The 24,088-nt window shown below is 40.9% G+C and overlaps 1 long non-coding RNA gene across 1 annotated transcript; it reads left to right on the forward strand.

Moving 5' to 3' along the window:
- Positions 1–330: 330 nt before the first annotated feature.
- LOC115619072 lies at positions 331–15,806 on the forward strand. Its single transcript, XR_003994907.1, has 3 exons — positions 331–443; positions 12,515–12,517; positions 15,784–15,806. It is a non-coding gene; the product is annotated as an uncharacterized LOC115619072 (long non-coding RNA).
- Positions 15,807–24,088: the final 8,282 nt, after the last annotated feature.

Genomic DNA, 24,088 nt, shown 5'->3' on the forward strand with positions numbered 1-24,088 from the left:
CAAGGCATATTGTTTCTCACTTTCTGACAGATTATAATATGTTGGGGCCTTTTCAGCACACATCACCTCCTCTTCTGGTGACATTCCAAAATCTTTGCCCTCTGGCCAGTCCATGATGACTTTTAGAATTCCTGGACTACTGGGATTTCTTATTCGAGCTCGTTGTGTAATTAGCACTCCATGTAGCATCAGTTGCATGATGTGTAGAGGAGACCCTGCTTTTGAACATCCAGCCCAGTATGGGCAACCGGGGTGCCAGGAGGAGATGTGCTTCAGTGCCAATCACTTCTGAAGCAGCTCGATCTGGCCCATTTGGGTTACTCCCCCCCAGTTTATATAGTGGGCATGACCTGCTGGTGCATGGAATACCCCTTTGGCTAGTTTAGGTCAGGTGTCCTGTTTTTGCTTCCTCCTGGTTTCTTGTGTCCATCCTCACTGGAAGAGTCCTTGATCAGAGTAAGCATTACTTAGCAACAACTAAACCATTGGTCTGTAATCAGTATTGTTCTCGGACTAAAGCTGAAACACAGCACTGCACCAGCTACTAGGAAGGAGAAAATTAATGGTTACAGCTGAACCCAGGACAATCATGTATTCTTTACATTTTAAAAATTTTGTTTTCCATCTCAAACTTCATTATTTTGTGCATACCCTGTTTCATAGAATCATAGAATCATAGAATCATAGAATCGTAAGGGTTGGAAAGGACCTTAAGATCATCTAGTTCCAACCCCCCTGCCATGGGCAGGGACACCTTGCCCTAAACCATGTGGCTCAAGGCTCTGTCCAACCTGGCCTTGAACACCGCCAGGGATGGAGCATCCACAACCTCCCTGGGCAACCCATTCCAGTGCTTCACCACCCTCACTGTAAAGAACTTCTTCCTTATATCTAATCTAAACTTCCCCTGTTTAAGTTTGAACCCATTACCCCTTGTCCTACCACTACAGTCCCTAAGGAAGAGTCCCTCCCCAGCATCCTTGTAGACCCCCTTCAGATACTGGAAGGCTGCTATGAGGTCACCACGCAGCCTTCTCTTCTCCAGGCTGAACAGCCCCAATTTCATTTTGTGTTTATGTACTTCACAAGGTTTTGAGGTTTATAAAACTGTATATCTATGTCCTGGGTTCACCTATAGCAGTCATTTTTCTCCTTCTTAGTAGCTGGTGCAGTGCTGTGTTTTTTAACTTTCAGCCTGGGAACAATGCTGATAACACTGATGGTTTTAGTTGTTTGCTAAGTAATGTTTACTCCGACCAAGGACTTTCTCAGTCTCATGCTTTGCCAGGGAGGAGGGGAAGCCGGGAGGAAGCAGAGACAGGACACCTGACCCAAACTAGCCAAAGGGGTATTCCATACCACTGCATGTCATGCCCACTATATAAACCGGGGGGAGTTACCCGTAAGGCCCAGATCACTGCTCGGGTCGGGCTGGGTATCGGTCGGCGGGTGGTGAGCAATTGTATCCTCTCCCCTTGTTATTTCCCTTATCGTTATTATCATTGGTGGTAGCAGTAGTGGTTTTGTATTATACCTTAGTTGTGGGACTGCTCTTATCTCAACCCGTGGGAGTTACATTCTTCCGATTCTCCTCCCCATCCCTCTGGGAGTGGGGGGAGGAATAAGGGGGGGAGTGAGCGAGCGGCTGTGTGGTTCTGAGTTACCGGCTGGGCTCAAACCACGACAGTTCTTTTTGGCGCCCAATGTGGGGCACGAAACATTGAGATAACGACAGATCTGACCGGAGTGTGTCTAATCATTTTTGTGATAAGCATTCATTATTACTACTCGTCACAATGGTGATTATTTGGCTCTCAGACTTGTTGCGCTTGATCTCAGAGCTTCAGCATGTTGTACCTTACTTACAGCCACTATTTGCTGTTTTAGCATTTATCGGCTGGGGGGCCTGGGCTAAGGTTCTTGTTTCACTGTACTTCATGGTAATGACTTGTAATACAATAGACTCATTGATCATGAAACTGGTCTGGTTTGTGCTTCCAGCGTGGCCATCACCTCTATACATTGGGAGGTATATAATGAAATATTTTAGCAATTGCATATCTATCTTTTTTTTTCTCCTCGGGGGGTCAACTTACAAAGGAGGCATTCTCTTTCACCCCCCATTCCCCCACCAGCCTATTTGCAGCAGCAGTTGAGAGTTCTGAAGGTTTTAGATGGCCTTTGAGTACCCTTGAGACCTGCCTGCTGATTGTGCTGGGGATCAGCATGTTGGCAAACATACGGAGTGTGTTTTACCCATGGCCATCCCATCCTGGGAACACCCTATTTCGTCTGATCTTGAAAGTTAAGCAGTATCGGGTTCAAATCTGGTCTAGGGTTAGACGACGATATAGGAGGACCACCAGGAGATTTTCCCTGAGGCTGGACAGTCATGAGTGGCAGGGTGTGTGGGATAGTATGGACAAGTATCTAGGCCAGTGGGCCCCTCCAGTGCTTTGGAACTTCACCACTGAACAAGTGCAACATCCGGAAAAACTAGTAAAACACTTAAACGAGGTGTGCTGTCGTCCTGGTTATACCAGAGAGGGACAAATCATGGCAACGTGCTGGGGCTTGGCCTACGCCTACAGAGCCCTGCTCAACACTATCCAGCACCTTCGAAGGGAAAAAAATGTCTCTGGATCTGATGGCAAAGCAACAGACAACGCAGCTATGCCAACTACAAGCACAGCAGCTACTCAAACCCTGACCACAACAGACAACGCAGCTACTCCAAGTACAGCAGCTACATCAACCCCAGTGACAAGCACAACAGCTACTCAAACCATGACATGCCCCCAAGCATCTCTCTGCATCCTTTGACTCTAAAGTGCCTTTTAAAAAGTAAGCATAGCAAGTTAATTTGAAAATCAAACCATTAGGCTGTGGCACATCTGCCTCTCAGCAACCTGGTTCAGAGAGAGAACAAGCCCTGCAAAAAGGGAGAGAGGTTTGGCTGGATACTTGGTGGAACTGGGGCAGCTCCTTTGGTGGCTGCTAGTTTGCTCTAATTGTGTTGTAAAACCAGATCTTTGGTTAATATCCTTAGGTGATTGATAGGGTATTTTTCTTGCATTGCTCTGAAAGCGTATAAAAATGCCTGTATTTGTCCTTATCTGTCTGTTGATACTGAAGCATGTATATACAGAGGTATCCCAGTTGTTTCAGGATTTCACTGCCTTCAGCACTCGCCAAAATGGGAGTTCCTGTCTTTATGCAATTTATAGTCTGAATAATTTATGCTATACTTCTCCTTTTATATTTAACATCCTGGTTAGCATAGCAATGGACAAATCACATAATCTCTTTTTTACCTGAGTTCTGTGGCAACTACCTGACTCACAAGTATGTGAGATTTAATTTGCTGCTTTTTCTTATGGTCTTTTGTTGCAGATATCATAAAGTGAATTGTTTTATTGCTGCACTAAAACATTTCAAGGAATTAGATGTATATTGCATGAATGGCTGGTGTTATTTGTATTTTGAAGAAATCTAACATTCTGCATGTGACTGAGAATACATATATTTAAAAATTAAAATCTGGTGACTCTGCACAGATAACTTTAGTCTACAAGTTGTCTTCAAGAGGTATTAATGACAGTGTTAGACTGTAAGAGAGAGTAAACTAAAATGTCCCTATGGGCGCATTTCACTTCAGTCATTAAGAAGAAAATGACTGTACTCTATTTAGAATCATGAGAACTGATGCTCATTGTCATTAGAGTATGAAACAATAAAATGTTAATAAGAAGCAGCTTGAGAATACCACACTAATGCAATGCTTTTTTAATCAAATTTTTACAATTGATTTCCTGTAGCAAAAGAAGCAAAATCTTTAATATGATATAATGATTTTTATACCATCATCAGGGAGAGATGTTACTTCTGTCAACTTCATAATCTCTTTTTTGGATGCAAAGCACAAGCATATATTTTTTCACGACCATTAGAAGATTATATTCTGAACATATACAGCCGTATGAAGAGTTTATTGATATAGTCTATGATACTTTACAAGCTAGAACATTTGAGTAACTGTATGCTACTTTCTAAACTGTGATTGTAGTGATTAGTATGAATCTTAATTCTCAGATAGAGTGAAAGAAAGATTATTTTTGGGTGTCACTAAACTATCCATACTTATTCTGCAATTACATGCAGTGGTATCTGACACATGCCATGTTATTGTCTTCTAATTAGAATATAAAATATAAACACCACCTAGAAACCAATAAATATGGAAAATTAATTTGAGATGCACACAAGTTTCTCCTTTACCTTTAATTCCAGCTCTGAGACTCTTCATCAGTTTATTACTGTGCAGAAGTAATATGCTTTGTAGCTCCTGGTTTTTATCTTACCTAAGAGCATGTATGGGTGCAAAGATACAGATTCCTCTCATTTAACATTTATACTTGTGGGAAAATATGAGTGTGAAACGAATTTTGTCTTTTTCACCAGCAGGAACACAAAACAGAATGGAAAGGAAAATAAAACTCATTTCAATATGTACAGAGAGAGTGTTTCTTATTTCTGCTGATGGCTGCCATATCTTTTCGGTGGGAACAGCTGGTATCTAAATGGCTTCCTCAGCTAAAGCAATGTCTATCTTGCTTTAAAAAATCAGCAGGAAGCTGCTGTTTCATCGTTTAGTCGTGTCACATATTTATAGCGTTGTCTTTGTGTGTAGTGTTTGAGAAACAAAAATGAAAGAAAACTGATCTTGACACTAGTGAATATAAAGTTATGGTTAGTCATAAAAACTATAATCTGTTGCAAAGGGGAGGAACCAAATTCTCAGTGCTGTAGTAAAACTCTTAGAGCAATAAAAAAGAAGTCTAAAAGGAAGTATGGCCACTGTTCAGCAAGATGTTTCTGTTCATGTCTAACTGTAAACATATCAGCAATCCTGTCGCAATCCTGGAACTTCTTTCCTAGTAAAGCACCCATTCAAGTACGTGAAGCCTGAAGTAGGCTAGGTGAAGACATGTACTTCTCAAATTCCGATTTAGTTGGCAATTTTTTTCTTGCAAATTTCAGAATGAAAATAAAATGTGGAAAATGGAAACAAAATGAGTTAAAAGAAAAGGGTTAAAAAATGTATACAGGATGATGAATAAATCGAAGTGTCAATATTTACTGACCATATGAATTCAACTGAGTTTCTTTAGTGTTCATTTTTCCTTACTAGAAAAGCCAATAGTATTGTTTAATAAGAGCTAATTCTGTGCTTTTGAAATGGAAAACAATGAAATAAATCTATTAATTCAAGCTCTGTAAAAACTACAGTTTATAAAAATGGTGTGTAGTTTTCTCCGTGAAAGCTTCATGTTGCTCTTACCATCACGCCAGTTGTACACATCTCACATATTGTTTGGGCACAATAAGTTCAAAAAGTTCTTAAACTAGTATTCAGAGAAAGGGCAGGAGAAATGCTGTTCTAGTTAATTCATTGAGTTGCTGTTTTATTATCCTGGGTTCAGCTGTAGCAGTCATTTTTCCCTCTCTCAGGAAAGGGTACTTCAAAGACCCAAAAGGGTATTGATGGGCTTTTGCTATAGCTGCCTTGGAGACGGAGGAAATGAAGCATCTGTCCACCTTGCCTGGTCTCTCAGAAGACCCTTCTGTTGTGGGGTTGCTGAAGGTCGAAGAACAACAAGTGCCAATCACGACCAAAACAGTGCACAGGCAGCAATATTACACCAACCGAGACTCCTTGATTCCCATCAACAAGCTGATCCGTAGACTGGAGAGCCAAGGAGTGATCAGCAGGACTCGCTCACCCTTTAATAGCCCCATATGGCCAGTGCAAAAGTCTAATGACGAGTGGAGACTAACAGTAGACTATCGTGGCCTGAATGAAGTCACACCAGCATTGAGTGCTGCCATACTGGACATGCTAGAATTTCAATATGAACTGGAGTCAAAGGCAGCCAAGTGGGATGCCACAATTGACATTGCCAATGCATTTTTCTCAATCCCTTTGGCAGCAGAATGCAGGCCACAGTTTGCTTTCACTTGGAGGGGCGTCCAGTACACTTGGAACCGACTGCCCCAGGGGTGGAAACACAGCCCTACCATCAGCCATGGATTGATCCAGACTGCACTGGAACAGGGGCAAGCACCAGAACACCTGCAATACATTGATGAGATCATCATGTGGGGTGATACAGAGGAAGAAGTTTTTGAGAAAGGGAGGAAGATAATCCAAATCCTGCTGAAGGCTGGTTTTGCCATAAAACGGAATAAGGTCAAGGGACCTGCACAGGAGATTCAATTTTTGGGAATAAAATGGCAAGATAGATGTTGCCGGGTCCCCACAGACGTGATCAACAAGATAACAGCAATGCCTCCACCAACTAACAAGAAAGAAACACAAGCTTTCTTAGGTGTTGTGGGGTTCTGGAGAATGCACATCCCAAATTACAGTTCAATTGTAAGCCCTCTCTACCACGTGACCCGGAAGAAGACTGGTTTCAAATGGGGCCCTGAGCAGCAACAAGCCTTTGAACAAATTAAAAGAGAAATAGTTCATGCAGTAGCCCTTGGACCAGTCTGGACAGGGCCAGATGTGAAAAACATGTTTACACTGCAGCTGGGGAGAATGGTCCTACCTGGAGCCTCTGGCAGAAAGCTCCATGGAGATTTGAGTTCAACCCCTCAGCTTTTGGAGTCGGGGATACAGAGGATCCGAGGCCAGCTACACTCCCACAGAAAAAGAGATGCTGGCAGCCTATGAAGGGGTTTGAGCTGCTTCAGAAGTGATCGGCACTGAAGCACAGCTCCTCCTGGCACCCTGGTTGCCTGTGCTGGGCTGGATGTTCAAAGGCAGGGTCTCCTCTACACATCATGCAGACAATGATACATGAAGTAAGTGGGCCACACTAATTCCACAATGAGCTCAAATAGGAAATCCCCGTCATCCAGGAATTCTGAAAGTCATCATGGACTGGCCAGAGGGCAAAGATTTTGGAATGTCACCAGAAGAGGAGGTGATGTGTGCTGAAAAGGCCCCAACATATTATAATCTGACAGAAAGTGAGAAACAATATGCCTTGTTCACTTATGGGTCCTGCCATATTGTGGGAAAGCATCTGAGACGGCAGGCAGCTGTATGGAGTCCCCTGCAACAAGTTGCAGAAACTGCTGAAGGAGAGGGTGAATCGAGTCAGTTGCCATAGGTGAAAGCCATGCAGCTGGCCTTGGACATTGCTGAATGAGAAAAATGGCCAGTACTTTATCTCTCTGCTGACTCATGGATGGTGGCAAATGTCCTGTGGGGGTGGTTGCAGCAATGGAAAGCAGAGCAATTGGCAACACAGAGGTAAACCCATCTGGGCTGCTGCACTGTGGCAAGATATCTCTGCCCGGGTGCAGAACCTGGTGGTGACCTGAAGGTACACCACATAGATGCTCATGTACCCAAGAGTCGGGCCACTGAGGAACACCAGAACAACCAACAGATGGGTAAAGCTGCTAAGACTGAAGTGGCTCAGGGGGTTTAGACTGGTAACATAAGGGTGAGTTATTTCTGGCCCTGTGGGCCCATGACACCTCAGGCCATTAAGGCAGAGATGCAACACATAGATGGGCTCATGATCGAGGGGTGGACTTAACAATGGACACTATTGCCCAGGTTATTCACGAATGTGAAACATGCACTGCAATTAAGCAAGCCAAGCAGTTAAAGCCTCTCTGGTATGGAGGACGATGGCTGAAGTACAAATACTCATGGATGTGAAAAATGGGCTTAAACCATGACAGTTTTTTTTTGGGTGCCCATCGTGGTGCTCGAAGGGTTGAGATAATGACATTTCTCAACAGAGTGTGTCTAATCATGTTTGTGGTAAGCATTCATTGTTTTGTATTAATAGTCACTCCTCACAATGTTGATTTATTTCCTCACAGAGTTGTTGCGCTTGGTCTCAGAGTTTCAGCATGTCATATCTTACTTGCAGGCAGCATTTGCTGTTTTAATGTTTGTCAGTTGGGGGTCCTGGGCTAAGATTCTTGTTTCACTGTACATCATGGTAATGACTTTCAATGCAATAGAATCGTTAATCATGAAACTGGTCTGGCATGCGTTCCCAGCATGGTCATCACCTCTATACTTTGGGAGGCATATAATGGGAATTTTTAGTAATTACACATCTTTTTTTTTTCCATCCTCAGAGGGTCAACCTATGAAGGAGGCATTCCCTCACACCCCCTACTCCCCCACCGGGCTACTTAAAACAGCATTTGAGAATTCTAAAGGTTTTGGATGGCCTTTGAATACCCTTGAGACCTGCCTGCTGCTTGTGCTTGGAATCAGCATGTTGCCACAAACACTGCATGTGTTTTACCCATGGTCATACCACCTTAAGAACACCCTATTTTGTCTGAACTCCAAAGTTAAGCAGGGTCGGGCTCAGGTCTTGTCTAGGGTTAAACTATGATATAGGAGGACCACCAAGAGATTTTCCCCGAGGCTGGACAGTCATGAGTGGTAGGGTATATGGTATAGTATGGGCAAGCTCCTAGGCCAGTGGGCCCCTCCAGTGCTTTCGAACTTCACACCTGAACAAGTGCGAATACGGAAAAAGTAGCAAAACACTTAAACCAGGTGTGCTGTTGTCCTGGCTATACCAGAGAGGGACAACTTACCACAATGTTCTGGGGCTTGGCCTACTTCTACAGAGCGTCTCTGGAAAGACATGGCTCTGGATCTGATGTCAAAGCAACAGACAATGCAGCTACTCAACCCCCAAGCACAGCAGCTACACCAACCCTGACAACAGGCATCGAAGCCACTCCAACCCCAGCGAATGACATTGCAGCCACTCCAACCACAGTGATAGTTACTGCAGCTAAACCAAAGGACCAATCCATGCCAGTATCGGTTGCCTCTATAAGCAAGGGGAAAAGCAAATGAGAGCCATAAAAATCAACTTGTGCAGTGAAGAAAGACGAAGACCCAATGCATGTACTACAGGGTACGGCTTCTGAACAGGAGTTATTAATACAGGAATCAGAGGAAGAGGAAGAAGAAGAGGTCACTTCTCGATCCCAGACCTCGACTGATCTGCAGAATATACAAAAAGATTTCACCCGTCTTCCAGGGGAGCACATTGTCACCTGGTTGCTCCAGTGCTGGGACAATGGGGCTGATGGCCACGAACTATAAGGTAGGGAAGCCAAGCAGCTGGGATCACTTGCTAGAGAAGGGGGAATTGACAAAGCAATTGCAAGAGAGAAGCGAGCCCTCAGTCTTTGGAGGTGGCTCTTGGCAGCTGTGAAGGAAAGGTATCCCTACAAGGACAGTGGCTTAGGTACAAATACGGGGAGGCCTGGCAGACTAGACTATATCACACTCCCACCAACCCACCAAGGCAAGCACCATGTGCTTACCATGGTGGAAGCAAACACCAGATGGCTGGGAACATGTGCTGTGCCCCACTCCACTGCCCGGAACACTATCCTGGGCCTTGAGAAACAAGTCTTGTGGCGAAACGGCACCCCAGAGAGAATTGAGTCAGACAATGGGACTCATTTCTGGAACACCCTTATAGACACTTGGGCCAAAGAGCATGGCATTGAGTGGGTATATCACATCCCCTACCATGCACCAGCCTCTGGGAAAATCGAACGGTACAATGGGCTGCTAAAAACTCCACTGAGAGCAATGGGTGGTGGGACTTTCAAACACTGGGATACACATTTACCAAAAGCCACCTGGTTGGTCAACACTAGGGGATCTGCCAACAGGGCTGGCCCAGCCCAATCAGAACTTTTACGTCCTGTAGAGGGGGATAAAGTTCCTGTGGTGCACATAAAGAATTTGTTGGGGAAGACAGTCTGGGTTATTCCTGCTTCAGGTAAAGGCAAACCCACTTGTGGGATTGCTTTCCCTCAGGGACCTGGATATACTTGGTGGGTAATGCAGGAAGATGGGGAAGTCTGATGTGTACCTCAAGGGGATTTAATTTTGGGGGAAAACAGCCAATGAACTCAAATATGTGATGTTGCCTGCTCTATAACACTTTTATAGCCCACCAGCTAGATGCCCATCTCCACCACTCTGGGCTTTGAAGACAAGATATGTGTTGTCATTATCATCAGCAGAGAATAAAGTAATGGGAAAAGCCAGCAGCAGTGAAACTGTCCTCATATCACTGAACCTGACTTCCCTCAGATCATGACCGCAACAAAGAATGAACTTTGAGGAAACCAGATGAGCTCAGCAGTGACCAAACAAGTTTGGCAGTGTCATCAGCAGGCAACAATCCAAGACTACACACCGTCTCTGCTGCCCTGAAAGACTGTTACAAGAGATGGAGCCTGACATCATGGACTGGATGAATTCAGGAACTTTATAGGGAATGTTCCATAGACTAAGGAATGATATCTTTCTCTGGGTGTGGGTGTGGGTGTACATATATATGTGTATATATGTGTATATATATGTATATATGAGACATAAAGCGATGGTACATTTTAAAATATGGGATCTGAGCATGACCTGAATGTTATAGAATAAGGGGTGGATACTGTCCTGGGTTCAGCTGTAGCAGTTATTTTTCTCCTTCTTAGTAGCTGGTGCACTGCTGTGTTTTTGTCTTTAGTCTGAGAACAATGCTGATAACACAGCAATGTTTTTAGTTGTTGCTAAGTTATGTTTACTCCAATCAAGGACTTTCTCAGTCTCATGCTCTGCCAGGGAGGAGGGGCACGGGAAGCCGGGAGGAAGCAGAGACAGGACACCCGACCCAAACTAGCCAAAGGGGAATTCCATACCACTGCACATCATGACCAGTATATAAACTGGGGAGAGTCACCCGGAAGGGCCAGAGCGCTGCTCAGTTCGGGCTGGGTATCGGTCGGCGGCTGGTGAGCAATTGTATTGTGCATCACTTGTGTTGGTTGTTTTCTTTTCCTTTTCCTCTTTTAGTTTTATATTCTCTCCCCTTTTTATTTCCCTTATCATTATTATTGGTGGTGGTAGTAGTAGTTTTGTATTATACTTTAGTTACTGGACTGTTCTTATTTTGACCTGTGGGAGTTAGTTACTTTCTTTCGATTGTCCTCCCCATCCCTCCGGGAGCAGGGGGGGATGAGGAGGGGAGTGAGCGAGTGGCTGCTTGGTTCTGAGTTATCAGCTCGGCTGAAACCACAACAATTATCCATGGAACTGTATTATTGCACCCAGAATTTACTCTCTTTAAAAATAATAATTGTGTATACAAAGCAACAACAGTAAGATATCTGAGAAAGACATCCTGTGAAGGACAGATCACCCAGTCTGGTGATATCTATTTCTTCTACCTTAGTGTAAGTAGTAAGCATTGGAAGAATGTCCTGTGTAACCACGTAATAATTTAAAAACAAAACCAAAACTCTCAAAGCTTACATGTATGACAGGAATTAAGATGAAGGCCTGTTTGCCTAAATCCTGTTTTAGATGACCATTGTAACATTATGAATAATGAGGCTTCCTCACAAGACAAGGTGGTGGTGTTTGCTGGTGGTGTTTGCTGACACATGGGAAATTTCGTGACCCAAAATAGGCAGAAGTTAATGATGTCAGAGGTCCTTATTCACTTAGATATTTTGTTTGTTGCAAAACCCTAATATTGTAAGTTGGGTATGTTCTATCAACAGTGAAGGAAACAAGCACCTTTGCTGCAGCATGTGGGTGTAATCTCCATCATTTGTAAAAGGTTGCACCAGTTTGATGAAATCATGGTTGAAATTACCACTGCCTACAATACTGACTGACCTTGCAAGCTCTGTTTTCCCTGTCCCTTTTCAGCTGATCCTGACCTTACTATAGTGATTTCTTCTTCCTAGAATTTAAAAAAAAAAAAAAAAAAATTGTATTTCATGGTCCAAGAGACTAACATGTCCTGTGTATCCTGGGAAAGATTCTTTAAAAGCAATCTTAAGTTTTGGTTTCTGTTTAAAAAAAAATAAAAATGTATTATTTACTACTTTAAATTAAAGATGGAATCTTACTATAAAGTCCTTTTAGGGACAAAACATAAATGTCTAGACTTCACAAGTAGGGGTCAGGCCTGTTCCTTACTTTTCCGTCTTTCCTAAATAGGAACTACCTTCACAAAATAAAAGCTAGAATGCCTTCCTGGGTGAGCAGTGGGAAAACAAAACCTTTCTTGTGCTCAAGCTCCAGTGGTGGAGGAACAGTGAAAATTTAAGGGCTGCATTTGTAAGCGGAAAGGAATATTGGCAGAGCATCTGAAGAACATAAGGCAGCTCTTTAAAGCTGTTTTAGATTACTGTTTTTTAATACCCATCAATGCCCCTGGTGAGTTAAGAATGTGGCTTCAGCCACAATTCGGGAATTCTGTGTCTGTGAGGAGTTAACTTACTGTAATTATTGCATAGTTTGTGGTTTAATTGTACAGAGGCATGGCTATGGCTGGGAAGTTGAAGAGGAGGACAGTAGGTTGGTTTTGAGTTCTCTTCTAAGCTTGCCAGACAGTGTCAGTTTCAGCAGCTGATGGAAGAGGGAGAGGTAGTCTGGGAAATACTACCCCCAGAGGGATGAAACCTTTCCTGTAGCAGATAGATAGCTGCAATTTCAAAGATTTTGCTTGCATGTAACTGTGAAAAGGTGGTACTTTTGTTCCAGAGCCCTGTAGAGTGCTTTATGCCCAAAGGTTATCAATCATGGAGAAATGGCACTTTCTGGTACAAGGCAAAACGAATATAGGCAGTATAGGCATGTAACCGGTGGGTCAAAGTGTCATCTCACAGCTCTTCTTTTGAGCACAATATGAACAGGAACCAGAATTAATTTCTTTTCAGGTGGAATATTTTTCCAGAAAATTCTTTTAAAATATTTCTAATGCAACAAATGGATGGTCATTATTAGTTTTAGACATCCAATAATGACAGTAACACTATAAAATCCCAGTGATATTAACTAATCATAATCAGCTATCAATTGTACAGACCTGATAAAAATGGTTCAAAGGTAACCTGGAAATATTATAGGGGATGATGTGGAGGAAGTCATTGTGTAGGAAGACAAATTCAGAAATACAGCACTTAGCTTGATGCATGTACCTATTATGGTAATTATTTCTGTATATTAAGTTCAACTTAATCGTTTTCCTCCTGCCTTTTCACTTTGCTCAGTGAACTGTATAGAAACATTCTGCTTGGCAATTTTCACGAACCATTTGATAAAATGTATTTCAGTCTGATACCTGCTCAATCGCTAATGTGCAAGAAAAGAGCAACTTGACAATTGAATAACCAGTGTATCAAATTTCTGACATAAAGTAAAAATCATATATGTATTTGTGGAACCGAGTGAGAGGTAAGGAACCTAAAAACAACAGTAAGATTCCTGCTTAACTGTTAGTTTGTAGATTATTTGAATCTGAGAGACCCTAAAATGGGAAGCCTATATTAAGTCTGAGATATTAAGTCTGAGGCTGTATTTTAAAAATTTATATTGGTTCTGCCTATGTCTGCCAGGAGGTTTTTAAACATGTAAGAGTTCTGGCAATATCTGCAACTAAGAATAACTGCAATGGTCTGGCTTTGAGAAAGCCTACAATATGTAACTGCTAGATCTTCTAGGTATAATTGAATACAATTAACACCCCAGTGTCTTCTCTGTATAAGCTCTCAGAGGAGCTGAGAAGCCATTCTATCCTCTTTCTCCTTTGTTATCCATCAAGAACCACTGGTGTAGGCTTAAATTTTAAACTAACAATAGCATGTGTGCCTTTAACATAGTAGAATAGACCAAACTGTTCTAACTTACTAACATATAGAGAGAAAGGAATGTTCGGATGATGGGGGAAGGAACATCACGGGACTGATAACAACTAAGGAGACAGTAAATAAGACCAAGGATGCCAGCCTTCAAGATAGCAGAGTGGTGCCCAGCATGGAGCAAGACCAGAACAGAATAGAAGCAAGGACATACCAACTGCTAACTCAGCACTAGGACCTTGCAAGCGTGCGCAAGCACTGAGGTCATTCAGTAAACACAGTGAAGAAGACTATCAGTGACCACCAGAGACCCCCACTCAGCAAGAAAGGGCATGCTTAATTAGGATGCAAATATTATAATTAGTTCCTGGAAAAGCTATGAATATGCATGAGTATGCTAAATATATAGCTGCTGCTGGCAAGTTACAGGTGCACTCACCTTTGTGAAACAATTAGCATGCAATAAAGGATGCCTGCTTTCTAAAACTCCAAATTGAGTCTTAGAGAGTTTATCTGACCGACTTTTACCATAACACTGGCACGTGGGATATATAAAGCAAGCTGCTCGTATTTCTGAGCAGACAGAGAATTATCTACATTTACTGACATTTGCACATTTGCATTTATTTATGATATTGAATAAATACATGGATATTTATCTCACTGTATGAAAAAGATTCCTGGCCTCAGACTGCTGTTTGTCTATCTATCTATACGCATCTCAGAATTGCTAAGGTAAGCAAGGTAAGGTTCACTTTTATCATAACCTGTTCTTATAAAGATTTATCTTCTCTCTCCTAATTTTCTGGCTTGTCAGACTACTTGCTTCATCTTCTTTTACAAAAATTAGGTTTCAGTGTTAAACTTTTTTAGGGATAAATCTCATTTGTTAGGGTATGACTTTGAGTTCAGTCCCCTCAGGCTTGTTGAAGAGATTTCTTCATTGCCCACCTGGAAGACTAATAAAGGATATTAGTCACAGGGCCGTACCAGACGAGTGAGTTTTCTGGTGAAGAAAATGATTCTTCAGAAGTATGAAATAGTTCAGCATTGAAGTCTCGGGGGTAAAAAATGCATCCTTTTCCTTTATTGTGTTTTTCAAGATAGTTGGTGGCCAGTTATATATGCATAAATCAATGTTTTGTTCTGTCTAAATTCATACCAAGAATATAAACTTAGAATGTTGTAATAGTCACTGTATTCTTCCTTACTACAAAATAACAATAGAATGAAAATTTAAACAAAAGGTAATTAAAATAGTTACTAATTACAATTAAGTAACACCATGCAAGATTGTTATTCATACTAAACTGAGATCGTTATTACTATAGTTACAGTTAACAGACTAGAAATAATTTTAAAGCATTTTTTATTAATAATTTATATACTTGGGATAAACTATTGGATTGAGGCATTTTGAACCACAGCCTTCATCTAGACGTTTTGCTCAAGGAAAGAGCACTGGTATACACTGCCTGTTTTGCTTGACTATTGTAATCATGTTCTGAGATATTATTTAATGCTGTAAATGCTTGAAGCGCACTCACCACTAGCTAGAAATTTGGTATTCCTAGGTGTGTTTCAGTCAAACAAATGCTTTTGTTTCTTGATTAACATTTTCTAATAACTTATGCCCCCTTCTCCCCCCCTTCATCCCCCCTGCTCCCGGAGGGATGGGGAGGAGAATTGAAAAAATGTAAATCGCACGGGTTGAGATAAGAGCAGTCCAGTAACTAAGGTAAAATACAAAACTGCTACTACTACCACCAATAATAATAATGATAAGGGAAAATAACAAGGGGAGAGAATATAAAACTAAAAGGGGAAAAGGAAAAGAAAACAATGAACACAAGTGATGCACAATACAATTGCTCACCACCCGTCAACCGATACCCAGCCCGAACTGAGCAGCGCTCTGGCCCTTCCGGGTGACTCTCCCCAGTTTATATACTGGTCATGACGTGCTGTGGTACGGAATTCCCCTTTGGCTAGTTTGGGTCGGGTGTCCTGTCTCTGCTTCCTCCCGGCTTCTTGTGCCCCTCCTCCCTGGCAGAGTGTGAGACTGAAAAGTCCTTGATTGGAGTAAACATTACTTAGCAACAACTGAAAGCATTGCTGTGTTATCAGCATTGTTCTCAGACTAAAGACAAAAACACAGCAGTGCACCAGCTACTAAGAAGGAGAAAAATAACTGCTACAGCTGAACCCAGGACACCCTGTTATAAAACCAAACTGTCTTGCTTTTGTGGTAACACAGGACTGTCATTTCCAAATATCATTGATTCCTACAAAGCAGTAGAATCCCATAATGAGGACAAATTCAACACTGTGTGCAAAAAAATACATTCTGCACAGTGCTGGATGTGAGGTCAGCTCCTGCCACCATTGTAATAATCAACAAAATCAATTTCAGACCTTTCTCAGTGTTCAAGATGAGCTCTGCTGCTCTTGGTACTGTAGCACTCGAGCGACACAGCGAAACCTGATCAGCAAAGAGAATGCAAAGTAGAACTGTTATTAGAGTAAATTGCTGCCCAAGGAATGATTTCCCAGTGGATATTATCTTCTGAGAACAACCTAGACCAGGTGATATCCACACAAAATAAACAAAATCCTCAGGCTGTGATGAAAGCTGTAAGGTTCTGAGGAGTTTCAGCTTATGAAATTTCAAGATGTCTTTATTTTAGCTCTAAGATATTGAATAGCACAGTCATATACACTTACTATTAACTTTGTAGTAGGCCAGGGTAACAGTTAGGTAGTAAATCTCCATTTCGAATCAGTGCAATTCTCTACACTGTCTTCCTAACTTCTTCAGTGTTTCAGGGACGAGGTAATGGCAGTGTTAGAAACCCAAGGTGATATATAAATGGATTCCATCCTTTTTTTCTTAAAAAACCCCCCAAAAAAATAACCCAATAAGCCAACCAAACCACCCCAAAACAAGAATTATGTTACTTTGGTGTCGACCGTCTCAAGGAGTTGAATTTAAACCACATGGATACATCAGCCTTGAAATCAACCAACCTTTTCAAATATCTCAATCCTTTAAAAGACTTACAAAGGGAGGAGGGGCAGAGAGAGAAATTCTTCCTGACCCTCAGGCACATACTCCTCTAATAATTTGATTTTCCTGAATATTAAGTTATATTTCTTGTACTTCAACCCAGAATGGACTCTGATCCTAGTATTTTGTTCAGTATACTGCAGTCATGATAACCTAGGGAAAGCTCATGTGTCTGCTCTAATCAAAAGTGGAAGGGATATCACTTCAGGTCTGAAATTTGCTTGCTTTGGTTTTCAGTTGTTACTTAAAAGTGGGGTTTAAAATGTCTAATACTTGACTATTCAAAGTTAACGAGAAGGTATATCTAATTCCTGCCACTGCTTTGAGGAAATAGCTGTGTTCTTATCTGATGTTCTTTTCTATCTCAAGTTACAAACTGGGGAGTGTGGACCCATTTATATACAAACTGTGGTTTGGTTGTAACCTATGCTATTTTGCTTCTATGGACATGATAGATTGGAAAGGCCTTTAGTATGAGTAGCTTTGGCTGTTCCTGAAAGAAAATTGCCTTTATTGCTGAAGGGATAGAAAGGATCGAAGCTTAATTGTAAATGATAGTTGGTTTACTGTAGTCCATAAACACTAAAAAATTCTTGCTGATGAGCGAGGCAGGCTATTTCTGAGAGCAGGTAACTAGTAACAAGTGTGGGGAACTAACAGTTCATTAAAACCATCTTTACTTTGTAACGAATAATGAAAATGTTCATAGACTCTGCACTTCAACTTAGCTTGTATATTACACTAATAATATGACAGTAACTGCAGTAGGTCCATGCATGTGCAAATATTTTATAGGAGTTTTATTAAGTTTATTGTAGCTAAGAGAGATGAAAATCAACAAGAGAATTTTATGAGATGGTAGAAAATGACAGCAATTTTAGAAGATTGAACTAGCTTTTGTTATTCATAGTGACACTTTTTCCTTTTGTCATTGAGTAAAATCTCTGTTCCTCATGCAGTTTCAGTAATTATGATATTACACCTACAAAGACAAAGCAACTTGCAACCTAAATTTTATTGTGGGAAATGAAGCTACAGCATAGTACTACTTATTCTTCCTGCATATCTCAGTTTTTTGGGGGAGTACTGCAGCTGTGTTTGAAGCCTGTGGTCTAGCAGAATGAGTATGGGAATTTTTGGCACTGGGATGTAGTTGAAACTCCCTCTTTTCAAACTGACATTTATGAAAGGTTAACAGATATAAGACCTGATGAAAGAGCTAGCATCATCAGGGGCCCAGCTTAATAGCTTATCTTCTCTACTGTTTATTTTACAGTGAGATTTCCTTGAACAAGAAACAAGAAATGTTGCAATACTTGTTATGTTTAGGCCAAAGGTTTGAAAACTTCCAGACTTTGACTTCTGAAAACAGGCTAGATGCTATAGTTCACATGGTAACTATTTCAGTGAATATTATTGTGAAAACTACTTTCTAATATGCCGCTTTGTTCAAAAATAACTTGCAACAAAGTCCACGAATGATTTTTTCTCCACCTTTGCATCTTAGTCCTTTTTAAGCCCATCTTTGAAAGTAAATTAAAAGAAAAATCTAGCTAAATACCACATATTACTTGAGTTAAATTAATTCAGAATCAATAATTTAGTATTCCTTGATGTTTCTAAATGTAACTGCTGGTACAGCATAAACAATGGATTATCCAAAGCATTGCTTATATGGCTCAAATCTGAGATAACTAATTTGAAAGCTCTATGGATGTTTTAAAGGACCAACTTGAAAGGCAGAATTTAAATCATAAGTATATAAAGTAGGATCTGGCTATACTATCTCTCCTAGTAGTTTACCTAAAATTTTATTGCTTATGTATTCTGTGTTTGAGAAATAAAAGCAAGGGGCCTCCAGGGGCAGTTTACAGCACAGTTACAGTAGAACAGAGATTTCTGAGTCAGCTTGAAATTGGCTAACTTGGATATTGGTCATAGTCTAGTTGACCCAGCATGGAGATTATCTTAGTTTAATTTGCTCATTTATTTTTGCAGCTTTCTTGATTGCACAGCAGTTTCACTTTTAGGTATCTAAAGGCAAATTACAAATCCTGAGCAACTATTTTTTTTCCCTTGTGTATTCTTTCAGTTGCTTTCTGGAGGAGTCTGTGTTTTTTGCCAAGGAAGTTGTCTAGGTGTAAAAGCTTTGCTACTGTTCATACACAGCACTTCCAAAGTGTTGACAGAGTGAAACATAAGTGCCTAAGTCCCATTCAGAACCACAAAATGAGCATCTCCTTGATTATCTAGGAAATGTTATCAGATTCTGCTTATAGGATTGGTCCCACAAAAGATAGGAGATGTTTTTCTCCATTCCTGTGTGATGCCTTCAGTATCTAAAGGAATCCCTGAAATAGCCTGGAAGTCATTGGAGAGCATAGCTTAAGATGCATTTATTTCCTCAAGATTTACTGTTACTATATTTACTGTGTCTGCACAGATATAATGAATGACTTCTGTAGCCTTTGTTCTTAGATGCCTGTCTCCCTGTTGTTTGCATAGCAGCCTGGCTATATACCCAGATGCTGTGGATTCACTGAAGAATTAGGTGATGTAGTGCTTAACATTGCGAGGTTCCCTCTGAGTATGTAGCTCTTAATGCGTTATGGCAGGTACATCGATTTCAGATGCATAAGACAAAATTATGACAAGTTGCAAGTATAATTAAAAGAAGTTTGTCTGATGTATCCAAAACCATTCTTGAAGCCTTTCCTAGCTGACTGTGATTTCTAATTTTGGTAGCCTTTAAGTTTTTTAATTTTTTATGTGCATCTCTGGATGACTTCTATCATCAATGTCACTTCTGGATGCAATGTATAATTCACAAAGGTGTTGCCTTCTGTCCTGGGTTCAGCAGTAGCAGTCATTTTTCTCCTTCTTAGTAGCTGGTGCAGTGCTGTGTTTTCGACTTTAGTCTGGGAACAGTGCTGATAACACTGATGTTTTGAGTTGTTGCTAAGTAATGTTTACTCTGACCAAGGACTTTCTCAGTCTCATGCTCTGCCAGGGAGGGGAAGCCGGGAGGAAGCAGAGACAGGACACCTGACCCAAACTAGCCAAAGGGGTATTCCATACCACAGCACGTCATGCCCAGTATATAAACCGGGGGGAGTTACCTGGAAGGCCCAGATCGCTGCTGGGGTTGGGCTGGGTATCAGTCGGTGAGTGGTGAGCAATTGTATTCTCTCCCCTTATTTCACTAATCATTATTATCATTGGTGGTAGCAGTAGTAATTTTGTATTATACCTTAGTTACTGGACTGCTCTTATCTCAACCCGTGGGAGTTACATTCTTTCGATTCTCCTCCCCATCCCTCTGGGAGTGGGGGGAGGAAGAAGGTGGGGGAGTGAGCGAGCAGCTGTGTGGTTCTGAGTTACTGGCTGGACTTAAACCACAACACCTTCTCAGAGTGCAATTGGTGGTACTGAACAAGTCTAGTGGTTCTAAAACATGGTAGGGGGCAAATATGCTTCTGTTTATTAGGGAATGCATTGAATTATTCTGATATCCATATACCTTTACTCCTCATTTTCTTTTCCTCCAGCAAGAGCACGTATAGAAGACAGATGTGGCAATTCCTGAAATGTTAAGCTTTTTGGTGTCCAGTGTGCATTTCTGCACTCTTCCATTCAGCGATGTATTGGGTCATTTGCACTTGCCATGGCCCCATAACCCCTTGGGACCAAGAACCTCCTGCTACAGCTTCAACAGGAGCATTACGGGGGCAGAGTGGTCACATTGCCTATGTACCTCTTTCTCCGCACCTGCACCAAACAAATATATCAGTTCAGATAGATACCCATCATTTAACCACAGTGACAACAGGCCTTTCCTTCCTCCAAATTATCACTGCCTAAAAATAGAGAACTCCTACACTGCCTTAAACATTTTTATTTCTTTAGCTGAAGTACTGGCATTGTCAATGAACAATTTGACTAGTTAAATTTATTAAATGGGTTGCCCAGGGAGGTTGTGGATGCTCCATCCCTGGCGGTGTTCAAGGCCAGGTTGGACAGAGCCTTGGGCCACATGGTTTAGTGCAAGGTGTCCCTGCCCATGGCAGGGGGGTTGGAACTAGATGATCTTAAGGTCCTTTCCAACCCTTACTATTCTATGATACTATGTCAAGTCATATGATTTGACTGTTGGTAATTGAGTAGGATGAGAGGAAATATTGTAAAACAACATAACCCAGCTCTTGCAAAGACTTTATTATACAGTACAGTGAAAGGAGCTGAATAAAGATACAGACAGGAAAAAGTTACTAAAGATTATGAAACAACTTAAAATGGTCAAATCTGATAGCTACTTGCTATGAGCTATAAGCTCAGTAACAAGGTTGTAAACAGCTATCCCCAAATTTAAGGAAATTATACAATTACTATAGTTCTGGCTGCTATTAAAGCACTTGGGAAAACACTACAATCCCAAGAAACCAGGTTCTGTATGCTGACTGCAGATGAGAGTTATTATCACCTGGCACTTCATGTAGATTAACCCTTAAGCATTCCTGACATGCAGTCCCACTTGTAGATTGCTATTCTAATGTCCTTCAAGTGCTTCAGAGCTTCTCAGGAATAGACAACACACATCAAACCACTGATAGTTATATCTATTGCTGTAAGATTCAATGTGACATTTTTAATATATTTTTAATATATTCTGAACTTACATTCCTGAAAGAAGCTTTTCATTTTTGAAACAAAAGAACATTTTGGGGAATTTTTTTTTTTTAAGACCTGCACACTTCTGGCAGAATAGAAAGGAGTTGGCAAAAGAAAAAGTCTGACATACCAAGAGATCTTGAGTTTGTTCAGACTTATACTTATTAGCATTAATCAGCATGTGCTTTTAAACACACACAAGTGGATATACTTGAATATGTGGATGTTAAACATGTACATCTATTTTCTGTCAAAAGTTGAACAGGTGCAGAAAAGTGGTGTTTTGAAAACAAAAAGCTTAACCAGTAATGCACATAATCACCTTGACGTTTGTTATCACCAGTAAGAAAATATATTTTCTTCACCTTTCACAGGTATTTTAATCTATACTGAAAACTGTTTCATTTTCCTGTGCAAAATACAATATCTTAAAATAACATTAAATGAGAACTAATTTGGAAGTAGAAACATCCCTAAATAATTTCTGCTATTAGTGTAGGAAGTTTTCATTAGGGATAATGTCCACCTCTGTATGACAGTGAAAAAGTCATGAAGTAGTTAAGAACTAAGTGGGATCCTAGCTGTGCATAGCTCCCCTACCAATTTCTGCAAAGGGTTGAGCTGTCTGTGTCTCTGGAGACAGTTGAGCTGCACTGTGGAAGCAGGATCTCATAAGTGCAGCTGTAGTGTATAAAGGTTGCTGCTGCAGCCTAGGGCAGCCATGAAGACCTGGCTAGGTCTGCCTGGCTGAGGTAAAACAAAAAAGGGGGGGGGGGGGGGGAAGGAAGAGCAACAACGATTTGCAAATGAAGCACTAAATAATGTACTATACAGGGGACTGTATCTTCCTTGACATTTTCAGGGAGTTGACAGGGAGTTGAAAGAACAGGCTAAACATTCTTTCCACCTAATTATGATTTCCTGGTTGGCTTCAAGTGGTACACCGAGGTCAGTAAGAGGGGACTGGGTCTGCTTCATGCAAAGGCAATAAAACTTCCCCTTTCCTGTTAGTCAGCCACAGTCTCAGTTTACATATATTTTATTATCAAGTCCCATGGTTTGGGACTTGATAAAGTCACATGCTTTTACCTCAATAGAAACAATTACAAATAAAATATTTTTGGCTAAAGAAGTGCTTTGAATTCGATGTGTGGTCTTCAGTGTGTTGGAGACTTCTGCATTGTGGCTATGCACCAGGGCTGAAAATTTGAAGAACATGTAGAGTCAGCTAGAGAGGGCATTGAGTAGACACAAGGCGTAGGTGTCCTGGAGATAGCATGTGTTCAGCTGCTGATCTAGCTGAATATTTGGAATAATGGTCCTGACTCCTGCCTTGGGTCTGAGAGTCTCATTCACCTCCTGGGTGCTGTATGTTGTAGGGGTGGATGGGATTCGTGGTTCTGTCTGTGCAGCTGACCTCCCCTGTCACAGCTGCCTAAGGATTCCTGCAGAGGCTGGATTTCTGTTTGAGCATTAATACTATTGACAAGGGTGAGTGATGGTGCTGTTTAGTTTCAGGGTCCTTGAATCAACAGTCTGGGTTGTAGCACAGGCTGAAAAAAGCTGTAGGTAGGGTGGACTGATTCCAGACTGCAGATTTTTTTTTCCCCCAGATCCACAAAGCTAGTACCTCTTATTTAAGAGCCCAGGAGTTAAAAGTCATTCTGAAAAACAAATAGGCTTATCTATTTTATGTCTGAAAATACATTACTAAAACCAAAAGAAAACAAATATTACTAGCAGGATTAACTTTCTTTTGAGAATCAGCAGTATCCTTTAGAAATCCCTGTGACCATATTAGCAATGATCCTAAGAAATAATTTAAAGTTCTTTACCTTTTATCACCATTTCATTTCTCTGGTCATTAGAATAGCTCAGGTCATTAAGGCCTGTCATTATGAATAATCAATAGAGAACACTAATCTGTTACAGAATGCTTGTGATATAAAATCCAGGAAAGTGATCTATATGAGTCTTTACTTACCTAGTGCTGGGAATGTGATGTATGCTATAAAGAAAACATTTATAAGGAGTGCAGTAGAAAAGGAAATTAATACTATAAACCTATCATGAGGTATTTTAGTCAGAAATGGAACCAAGGCAAAGCTGAGCTATTTGTGATGGCAAAATTAATTTTTGAGGGAGTTGTAGTTATGAGACCTTGTACCAAACCTTCAACCTCCCAAGGATATAAAAAAAAATACCAAAACTTTGTTTCCTGTTTGCTATAAAAACATAATTGATTTTGAGGCTGCAGACTAGTATGGAGAATAGAATTAAGAGTGTGTTTTCTTTTGTGATTGTATGACGGCATTTTTGTAGTTAGTGCTACAGAAAATACTCTTTGTGCTTGCACTATTGGATAGTTTAATTTGTGCTTGTATGCCCTTTCTTCCCATCCATCTACAGGTCAAACAGTCACTTTTCACTACTTAAATGGTCTGTTTTACTATACATTTAATTATATACCTTTTTTTTTAGGGCTATGCTCTTCTCTAAAATCTGTATTCACCTGTATCTTTTGTGGGAGAGTTTGCTTATCCAGCTAATCCAGTGTTCTCTGATTGTACATGTTTGCAGATGCACTAGGAAAGGTGTTGGTAAGCCCTTATGTCTTTCAAATAC

The sequence above is a fragment of the Strigops habroptila genome, chromosome W (assembly GCF_004027225.2).
Source record: "Strigops habroptila isolate Jane chromosome W, bStrHab1.2.pri, whole genome shotgun sequence".
Lineage (NCBI taxonomy): Eukaryota > Metazoa > Chordata > Aves > Psittaciformes > Psittacidae > Strigops > Strigops habroptila.